Source organism: Rattus norvegicus, chromosome 14 (genome assembly GCF_036323735.1).
Source record: "Rattus norvegicus strain BN/NHsdMcwi chromosome 14, GRCr8, whole genome shotgun sequence".
Taxonomy (NCBI): domain Eukaryota; kingdom Metazoa; phylum Chordata; class Mammalia; order Rodentia; family Muridae; genus Rattus; species Rattus norvegicus.
Genome location: NC_086032.1, coordinates 8,553,895 through 8,563,658, shown reverse-complemented (window position 1 = coordinate 8,563,658; position 9,764 = coordinate 8,553,895). Strand labels below are relative to the sequence as shown.

Genomic DNA, 9,764 nt, shown 5'->3' with positions numbered 1-9,764 from the left:
TGACACCACCTCCTTCTCACTTTATATGGAATGACTGTCCACAGTAGGAAGATCTGCCTGCAGCTGAGGGATGCTGGTTTCACTCTGAATACTGTGGTTGTGGCAGAAGGAGAAAGAGCATAGCTTCTGCCCAGATGCGGCCCCCACAGAGCAAGCCGCTGTACTGAGTCCTTAGAAAATGCTAACGACTCCTAAGAGGCCTCGGTGACAAGGGATCTCACTTAGGACGTCATTGGTCTAAGGCAGTCTACAGAAACTGTCATCCTCAGAGTTAAACAGCTGAGCCCACTATAGAAACAAGCACAGATGATGTCATAGGGGACCCTAAGGGTCCATGGACACACTGAAGTGTGGCTCCCCACCTTTGATAGGAGGATGATTCTCTGTGGCTAACAGATCTTCGGTCTCACGCTGAGAAACTTGAAGATCAGCCTTTGTCAGCGAGTCTTTATCTGGACCAAAGGCTGTAGCTTTGTTGATCTAACTGCAGACGTTGTTGTAATTGTAGTCCTGCAGAATATGCCACAGCTAAACTAAAATGACTTCACAAATAATTTTAGTGACTCCAATTTTAAGGTAACTGTTTCATAATCAAGTCTAAATGTAACCCATGTTTCGAAATACATATTAATATCAATCTTTGAAGCTATTTATTTTAAATGAATGGGTGTTGTGTGTGTGTGTGTGTGTGTGTGTGTATCATGCACATATATATTCAAAAGTATGAATTACTGTTATAAGTTAGTAAAGACTTTCCTTATTAATCCAACAATATGTAATAATGAATAGTTCACTCTTTTAGAATTACTTATTTATTTTATGTATGTGAGTACACTGTAGCTGTCTTCAGACACACTGGAAATGGGCATCAGATCCCATTACAGATGCTTGTGAGCCACCAAGTGGTTGCTGGGAATCGAACTCAGGACTTCTGGAAGAGCATTCGGTGCTCTTACCAATGAGCCATCTCTCCAGCTCCTCGTTCACTCATTTAGATGTTTGTGTGTATCATACTATTTGGGACAATGTTAGTGTATCAAATGATATATAATTACAGTCCAGGGGAAATACTTTGTATGCCTTGCTATGCCCTTGCTGTTGTAGGATGTGACACATTACACACGTGTTCCGTACAAGGAAATTATGCTTCAAGAACTTGATATGTAAATGCTTCAGGAAATGACCCAGGGCTGGGAGCTCACAGGTTAACTTATGACTAAAGGGAAGCATGACCAGACAGCCCTGTAAATGCCTCTCTCTAACAGTAGACGGGTGCAGCTCTCAGACCTACCTCCTAGGGTGCGTTTCTTGGTGGAGTAGATGTTGCTTAACACCTGGTCAAAGTACAGACAGCGGGTGTCAGCGGAGTGCTCAGCCATAAACAGGACATATAAATGACCCTCCTTCCTCCTAGAGCTCAGGACCTATCATGGAAAGGGGCAGAGAAATACTGTAAAAGCCAGAGGAGGACTGAAGTGAATCTGTCCTCTGGACATCATCGGACCACAGAGAACATGGTCTCACTGCAGCTGTGGCTGCTGCACACCGTAAGCTGGTCAGTTACTCCAGTACGGGGCGGAAGGGGCTCGTAAGCACCCACTCCTAACCGTGGAGCCACGGACAGTTGATGGTTTGGGGTGGAGGAGATTCTATCCCTGTAAGGCTGTGGCTCCTGGGGTTGGCTATGCCCCAGTGGGCAGCCTCATACTCGGGAGTATATAGGCGGTGCAGATGAAGTTGGTGGATCAAGATAAAGAAGTCAGGCTTCGGGGCTGGGGATTTAGCTCAGTGGTAGAGCGCTTACCTAGGAAGCGCAAGGCCCTGGGTTCGGTCCCCAGCTCCAAAAAAAAAAAAAAAAGAAGTCAGGCTTCGTGTCTGGCCGCCATCAGAGAGCTTCAGCCATGGCCCTGCGCGACCCCATGGCTGTGGGCCTCAACAAAGGCCACGAAGGCCACGAAGTCATGTCAGCAAGCCGAGACACAGCCGCCGCGGGTGCCTCACCAAGCACACGGAGTTCGTGCGGGACATGATCCGGGAGCTGTGCGGCTTGTGTCCAAGGACAAGCGAGCACTCAAGTTTATCAAGAAGAGGATGGGCACGCACATCAGCGCCAAGAGAACGAGGGAAGAGCTGAGCAACGGGCTGGCAGCCATGCGGAAGGCGGCGGCCAAGAAGGATTGATGACCCCTCCCCCAATAAAAGATGGTTCTTAAGTTTGAAAAAGAAAAAAAAGTCAGGAAAATGGAGGTGGGTGTGGAGTGAGCGTAGGGGTAGATCTGGAGTTGGGGGTTAATGTGACCAGAGTGCATTGTATGAAATTATTAAATAATTAATAAGAGTAGGTATTGGTCTAGGTTTCAGAGAATAAAGCTAGGACTGAAGAGTGTGTTTCCCACGAGTTGGAAGGGACTCTGGCAGTATGGCTAGTCCTGTGTCCTGCAGGGATTGCATATCCACGTGGACAGCAGGCCCAGATGAATAACCGTCGGTATGGAGTGGAGACAATCTGCTGTCATAAGCAATCCTTCCCAGTTATGTCGAGAAAGCTGCGCTCAATAGAAGGTCAAACATGTCTACTCTAATGCAAACTTCATCCTGTTGTAAGTACCTCTCAATTGTTCCTAATGAGATGACTTCGGTGTTTTCTGGAGCGAAAGAAAAATAGATGCCTGTTTCCACTAACACAGTCTTTTTCACAATAAACTTACATCAAAGTTTTCTCCTCCGTGGCCCTTCTTCATTCTGCGTTGAGATCGCAAGCTTGCTTTCGTATTTCTTCCAGGGTGAGCGAGATCCTGAGGCACACGCATCTCAGGCTAGAGGGGCAATTGATTGACAGCCATTGTGCATATGCAGACTTGTGACAGCAAACAAATGACACTAACGTCCATAGATCCTGAAATTCAGCACCCAGTGGGGGCATGCTCAATACAAGATAGCCCAGCACAAGTGTTTCCGAAGTGCTATGCTTTTCCTTAGGACGGTGATAGCAAGACTGGGGAGATTGTGTGCTCAGGAAAATGCTTCCTGCACAAATGTGAGGACCCAAGTTCAATCCCTAACTCCCACGTGGAACCCAGGTGTTGTAGTGTGTACTTGTAACCCCAGCACTGGGGCAGCCAGGACAAAGGACTAATGGGGCCTGTTGGCCAGTCAGTCTAACCCAGCAAATAAACTCTAGGGTCAGTGAGAAATACTGTCTCAAAAATTAGATAGAGAGCAACTGAGAATTCCCAATGTACATCACTAACCTCCACATGCATGATACATGTGAGTACCTGCATATATATGTATATACACATGTCTATACACATACAAACACACATACACACATACACACACACTCACTCACTCACTCACTCACACAGAAGCTAATAGCTTAGTGAGGAATGAGCAAGATAAGTCTAGTCAACACCAAATTATTCATAGCCTTCGTCGGGAGCCTTTAGCCTATATTGAAGGGAATTAGAAACTAACAATTTAGGCTGGATTAAAAATGAGGTTTTTTGCTGGTAGGAACTATAATGAAGCTAAGTTGATTAAAGGAAAGCTTGCAATTTTGTGAGGTTCCTTTTTTTTTTAAGCAAATCTTCAGAATTGCACACAGTTTGAAATACACACATTGAGTTCTCTCCAAACCTTCAGAGTTGGGTCTCAGAACAGCCCATTAGGGAGCTCTGACCTTGGTGAACCGTCTGGCCCAGGGCCTGCATTCCCTGCTTCTATGGTAGCTTGGTGTCAGCAAACATCAGCAGCCTCCTGCCTCTTGGGCATTATATAGGACTCTTGGGATTATCCACCTGAGTTTATCTTCATAACTCGTATGCTTCACCCATCAGTTCATTTTTATGCCTATAAATTATTTGGCTGAGAAATTCTCGGTGGCAAAGTAATCAGAAAATAGATCCATTCCTTTTAATCTCATTTTACCGTCAAGGACTTAAAATGTGAAATATCATTTCACTGTCAAAAAACTAGATGGTGAAATATCTTGATGACTGTCATTGCCTTGTTGGGCTTTGCGGTATCCGCAGAGGGAGGGAAAGGCGCCTATTTTAGCACACCGAGGTGTCCGCTTAGCAGTGAAGTACACAGATGTGAAGAGTCGTTTAAAACTAAAAATGATCACTGTCGGCTGAGGTAGGGTCCTGTTCCTCGCCTGTCTGGGATATGTTTGGGAAAATTGACCAAGACAAACATTTCCTGCAATTTCGTTTAAGCAGAGCCTCTAACATCTCACTGCTAATGCGTGCAGAACTCTCTGTCTTCTTCTCAGCCTGCTTCTCTTTCTGTTTTCTCCAACTTGGCATGATTCGTCATCAGTCACATGATCTGAAGACCACACGTTTCCCTGTGACTCCTTTCCTCACCTGCTGTGCCCACCAGCCATGCCTCCATAACCCTCACTTGTCCTGAATTCTGTCTCCCACTCTTGCCACATCTGGCTGCACCCATCATCACATCTCTCCTGGACCATTAGACACGCATCTTCTCCAGGATCTGCAGCTTCCCTTCTGCTCTTGTGTCTCCTTCACTCTCCGTGCTACCCAAAGAATCCTTTCTCCAAAGGTACAGTTGCTTTTAAACTATGATCTGAAAGAAGTTGAAAGTGCAACAGTCACATAACCTTCCAATTGAGAACCAAGAACCAACAACAAAACAACAACAACAACAAAAACAACAACAACAACAACAACAACAACAACAACAACAACTGCTAGATGCATGGTTTCCAGCTGTCACTATGAATGTGAGTCTGAGCTACAGTTAACCTGGACTGCTCTGGTTAGATGGAAAACTGCTCACTTCCACATCCCTAGGCTTCTGCAACTCTCCATGCTTTCCCTTGGTAAATATTCTTTCTTGGCTCGGATAACCAATGCCACCTCTCAAAGCTTTCTCTAAATACCCAGACTCACTGGGCATCACTAGGAAGAACCTTAGACTCCAAATGTCCAGTAAGCTTAGCTTGGTGGAATTTTTATTCTATTGGGGAAGATAAACAATATGTTAAAAAGAAACAAGTTTATTTCAAAGACAGGAAAAGAGAGTGAGCAATTAGAAAGGCCAAGGGCATTTTTATGCTCATTGTCGATGGGTAAATATTACCTCTCAGGAAGCAATATTGGAGTTAAAATCCTGATTATAAAATAAAATGTCCGTCATAGGCTACTCCCCACAAGGGTCCGGGATCTCTGGGGAGAAAGTACAGAAAGTCTGTAAAAGCCAGGGGTAATAAATACCTTCAGGGAAACATGGTTTTCCGGGTACAACAGGGCAGCTGTACATAGGAACTCACAGTGATTATAACATCATGCATCGGACCTGCTCAAGCCAGGCAAAATGCCAGCACGGCGAGGGGAGGTGGCTATGAAATTCTACCACTAGTTGATGAGCTTTTGTCGTTTGATAGTTTCTGGGAGATGGAAAGTCCATCTTCCTTAATGAAGTGACCCATGGTGCGTTGACCCATGCTCCAAGGCATGTGTGCCCATTTCCAAGAGGAGCTAAGAACATAAACTGAACTCAATGTGATTAAGGGTAAAGGGGAGGAGGCAGAGGAGGAGTGGGGAGGAAAGAAGGAGGCTGGAGATGGCGCCACAATTAAGAGAAATGGCTGTTCTTCCAGAAGACCCAGGTACAATTCCCGGCAGCCACATGGTGGCTCGTAACAGTCTCTGACTCCAGTTGTAAGGGACCCAGCACCTCCTTCTGGCTTCCGTGGGTATTGCACACACATGGCATACGGAGACCCGTGCAGGTAAAATTCCCATTCATACATTTTGTAAGTAAAATAAATTGTTAAATAAAAATCGATCTTTTTGTAAAAGTTAAAGAAGTAAACTCAAAGTTGAGCAAGTCTTCCAGCTTTGTTTTATTTTGTAACTAGGATTCCTGCTACAATGTTGCTTCCTAAAAGATATTATTTGTCTATTGACAATGAACATAAAAGTATCCCGCATACTTCGGATTCCTCAGACCTTTCTCTGGACTAGGGAAAGGATGGGGAAGATGGATCTGGAAGGAGTTGGAGAAGGAAGTTAATACGATCAAAATACTTCGCATGAAATTCTCCAAAAAAGTAATAAAAGAATGTTTTTTTAAATGTCAGTCAATTTTTTTTTTGTTTTGCAGCTGATAGTGTAATTTGTTTTAGTGTAAATGGGCAACCTTTCATGGTGTATATTTTTGAGCTTATTTTAGGGATATTCCAGAAGACTTTACAATGAAATAAATTGATTGCATCCATGGCACCGTAATGAGCAAATCCATATTTCAGCATCTTGAAATAGCAATTTTTTGCTTCTCATAAAAAAAAAAGAAAAGAGAAAACAGGAATAAATGACCCCAGTTGGTCTTACCTAAATAGTGTTTTAACTCTTTATTTCTCTTACCTTTTTCTTCCTGTGGGAATGACAGAGGTTCAAAACCAACAAATGGCGTGGTATGGGTGGGTTTCCTAACTCTACTTACAGCACATCTGTTACTATGTCATTGGCAGAATATTTCACGTGGCTAACCCTAGGTTCCCTGGCCACAGTGGAGCATCAGATGCTGTTAGCAGTTGAATCAGGGTAAGTAGACACTCCTGCTAGAGGAGACACAACATAGCCGAATTTGTTACCAGATAAGTCACTTAAAGGCATGCCTTTTTGTTCTGGGTGGGTCTTAATGATCTCATGTGGGTCATAGTTACTTATTGGATAATCTCTAGTTTCTTTTCCTCTTTTTGTTTTTAAGCTTTAAATGCTCAAGTTTTCTTTAATTTTGGAAAACCCAGATGATACACAGAGCAAACAAGCGAACAAACACCCAGGGGTTTTTTGTTTGTTTGTTTGTTTTGTTTTTTGTTGTTGTTATAAAAAGAACTAAATCTATCATGGGCTCTTATAAATGTTTATAACCGTATAATGAGACTTGTTATAAAGAAGTAAAGAAATTACAGCAGATAAAAATCACAAGAGGAACAGACATTGTGGGAACACAGTTAACCTGACCACTGTGTAGACTTACGTTAAATAGGCAGTCAGGAGAACTTGACTGTGTTAATGTGTTTTGTGGTTGATAGCACAACACCAAACTCTGTTTCGAGTTCACAGTTCCTGTTCAAAGGCAAGAGGCTTGTCTTAGTCACTGTTCTATTGCTAAGAGACACCGTGAAAGGCTACTTATGAAAGGAAGAGTTTAATTGGGGGCTTGCTTAAATTTCATTGGCTTAGTCCATGATTAGCAGGAAACATGGAAGCAGGCAGGCATGGCCATGGAGCAGTGACTAAGACCTTACCAAACAGCCACATGCATCAGGCAGAGAAAAAAGAGGGAGAGAGGCTGGGTCTGACGTGGGCTTTTGAAACTCAAAGTTCACCCCCAGCGACCCACCTCCTTCTTACTAAACAGTCTGCCAACTGAGAACCAGACAATGCGATACGAGCCTATGGGGGCCATTCACATTCAAACCACCACAGAGCTGCATCTGGTCATAACCCTCTTCCTAGAAAAAGCTTTAGGTGTCCCATGGTGAGAGACAAGGAGTACCTTCATATGTCCATATATCTTTAGTAGCCTCTCTCCATCTCCCTGCAAAACCACCAGGATATTCAGTCATATGACTGTATTCTAATGATCTTATATAATCCCAAACACCTCACCCTCAAAAGGCCATACTGCTTGGATTCCATGGCTTAATCTTCCAGTGGGGATTCGATTTCAATACCTGAAACGTTGCAGGACAAGCAGCCACAGCCAATGAACAGGATACGTAGAAACTCAGATTGTGGAATGAGCCACCACATGCAGAATGGGAATCAAGCGTTGTCCTCTTCAGCAGCAGAATGACTCGTCTTTTTGGGTCTCAGGTTTTCCATTTGCAAGAGAATGATGACAAGAATTCATGTGCACCTCACAATGTTGTTGTGAACATTAAATGACAAACTGCACGTGAAGTTTAGGAAGAGTACCTTAAACACTGCGCTGAGTCAATACCAGCCACGTGTGTCACTCTATCCGGCCAGCAGTGAAATGCATGTTCATAGAGAATACATGCATCCATTATAAGCTATGGGTATATGTATGCCTGTACAGTGTGAATTGTAGCATGTATATTGTATGCGGAAATACATCAGTACCTGTAATGATCTACACAAATCCTCATTGCCTTCTGGTCAGACTGCACCACTCTTTTGGGCATCTGTGTGAGTTTGCACTTTCAACTTCTACTTCAGAAATGTTAAGGGGCATCTCCACTCTCCCTGGATGGGCACTGTTCTAGGAGTGAAGCCATTATGGACTGACCAATCGGTGACCTTGACAGTTCTTCAAACAGAGAAGGAACACCTAAAAGAAGTATATTCCAATTCATGTCCAGAGAAGGAAGCCGTGGCTTTTCCCCTCCCCATTACTGTGGGCTTTTAGGCAATGGGGGCATAAAATATGGCTGCAACATTCTTTTAAATCCTTTTAAGTAGCAGCCATCCTCCTCTGGCCCCTCCTCGGTACTATTAAGCCCTTCACAGGTATCCATCGTCGGGAAGTAGGAAGGACCGCACTTTAAAAGGATTTTAAATAATGTCTCCAAGAAATATAGCAGCAGATTGTTCAACGTAGATTACCAGCCAAGAGTGTGCTCAACGGGGAGGGTTCTCTCTTAAAAGGTCTTTAAATAATGTAAGTGTGCTTCTTGGCAACATTTCTCAGAAGCATTTAAAGACAGCCAGCTCTGCCACACCTATCCACCAGAAAGGCATACCATCCCAGGGATGGGAAGACGCACAGAGCAGATGATATCCCCACTCTTGTGACATCGTCCTAGCACAAAGATGGCCTCTTTGTCCACAAAACTGAGTGCACTGCAGACTTTCTTAGTAGACACAGCCTCCCTCAGGAGAGTCAAGGTCAAACACCTTTAGTAACATTTCAGAGGTTTGCTCAGTGACCTTTGCAAGGGAATGAACTTCTCTGCTTTCCAGAAGAGTCTGAGGGAAGGAATGAATGCTTTACTTTCTCTTTCTCTTTCCGTAAAACTCAGCTTCAAGTTTGAAAATCAACAGGGTCTAAACAGCCCACTTTTATCTTCCCCTCATGACTTCATATCTAACTCCACCCTCGGTGTTCATTCATGTGTGTAGGTGGGCAGAGAAGCAGAGGTGAGCATGGTGGTAGGAGTTCGGGCTTTGTCTTTGGAATTCAAAGATGGGGTTTCCCAAAACTGGCGACTTTGTGGAAATATGTGCCCCAGTGAGTCTCATGCCTTTCTGAAATGCAGGGTTTAAAATATCTGTTCCTGCTGTGGTCCCTAGAGTAAAATGGAATCAAAGTATAGGAAAGGCTCAACTCCATGCCTCTGTGTGCTACATGACCCTGAGAGATCTGTTACCACAGGTGCCGTGACTCCGTGAGCATGCTATCGAGAGTATGACAGAGGCGTCTGCCTTAATTTACCTGGTTTGCTAAGCTCAAGAGTTGAGTCTGATACACAAGTGCTACCTGTTTTAAGGATAGCTAGCTGCAGTCTACCCGAAAGCCACGAGCCAAGGATACATTTCTCCCGAGAAGGAAGAATGAACAACCAACTCCAACATTCAGTCCGAGCTGGGATAGTGGCACACGCTTATAATCCCAGCGTGTAGGAGATGGAGACAAAGATATCAAGAGTTCGAAGCTGGGGTTGGGGATTTAGCTCAGTGGTAGAGCGCTTGCCTAGGAAGCGCAAGGCCCTGGGTTCGGTCCCCAGCTCCGACAAAAAAAAAGAAAAAAAAGAAGAGTTC

General features: G+C 44.1%; 1 pseudogene; it reads left to right on the top strand.

The window, feature by feature from the left end:
- Positions 1 to 1,901: 1,901 nt before the first annotated feature.
- Positions 1,902 to 2,181, top strand: Rpl36-ps1 (ribosomal protein L36, pseudogene; annotated as a pseudogene).
- The last annotated feature ends 7,583 nt before the right edge of the window (positions 2,182 to 9,764 follow it).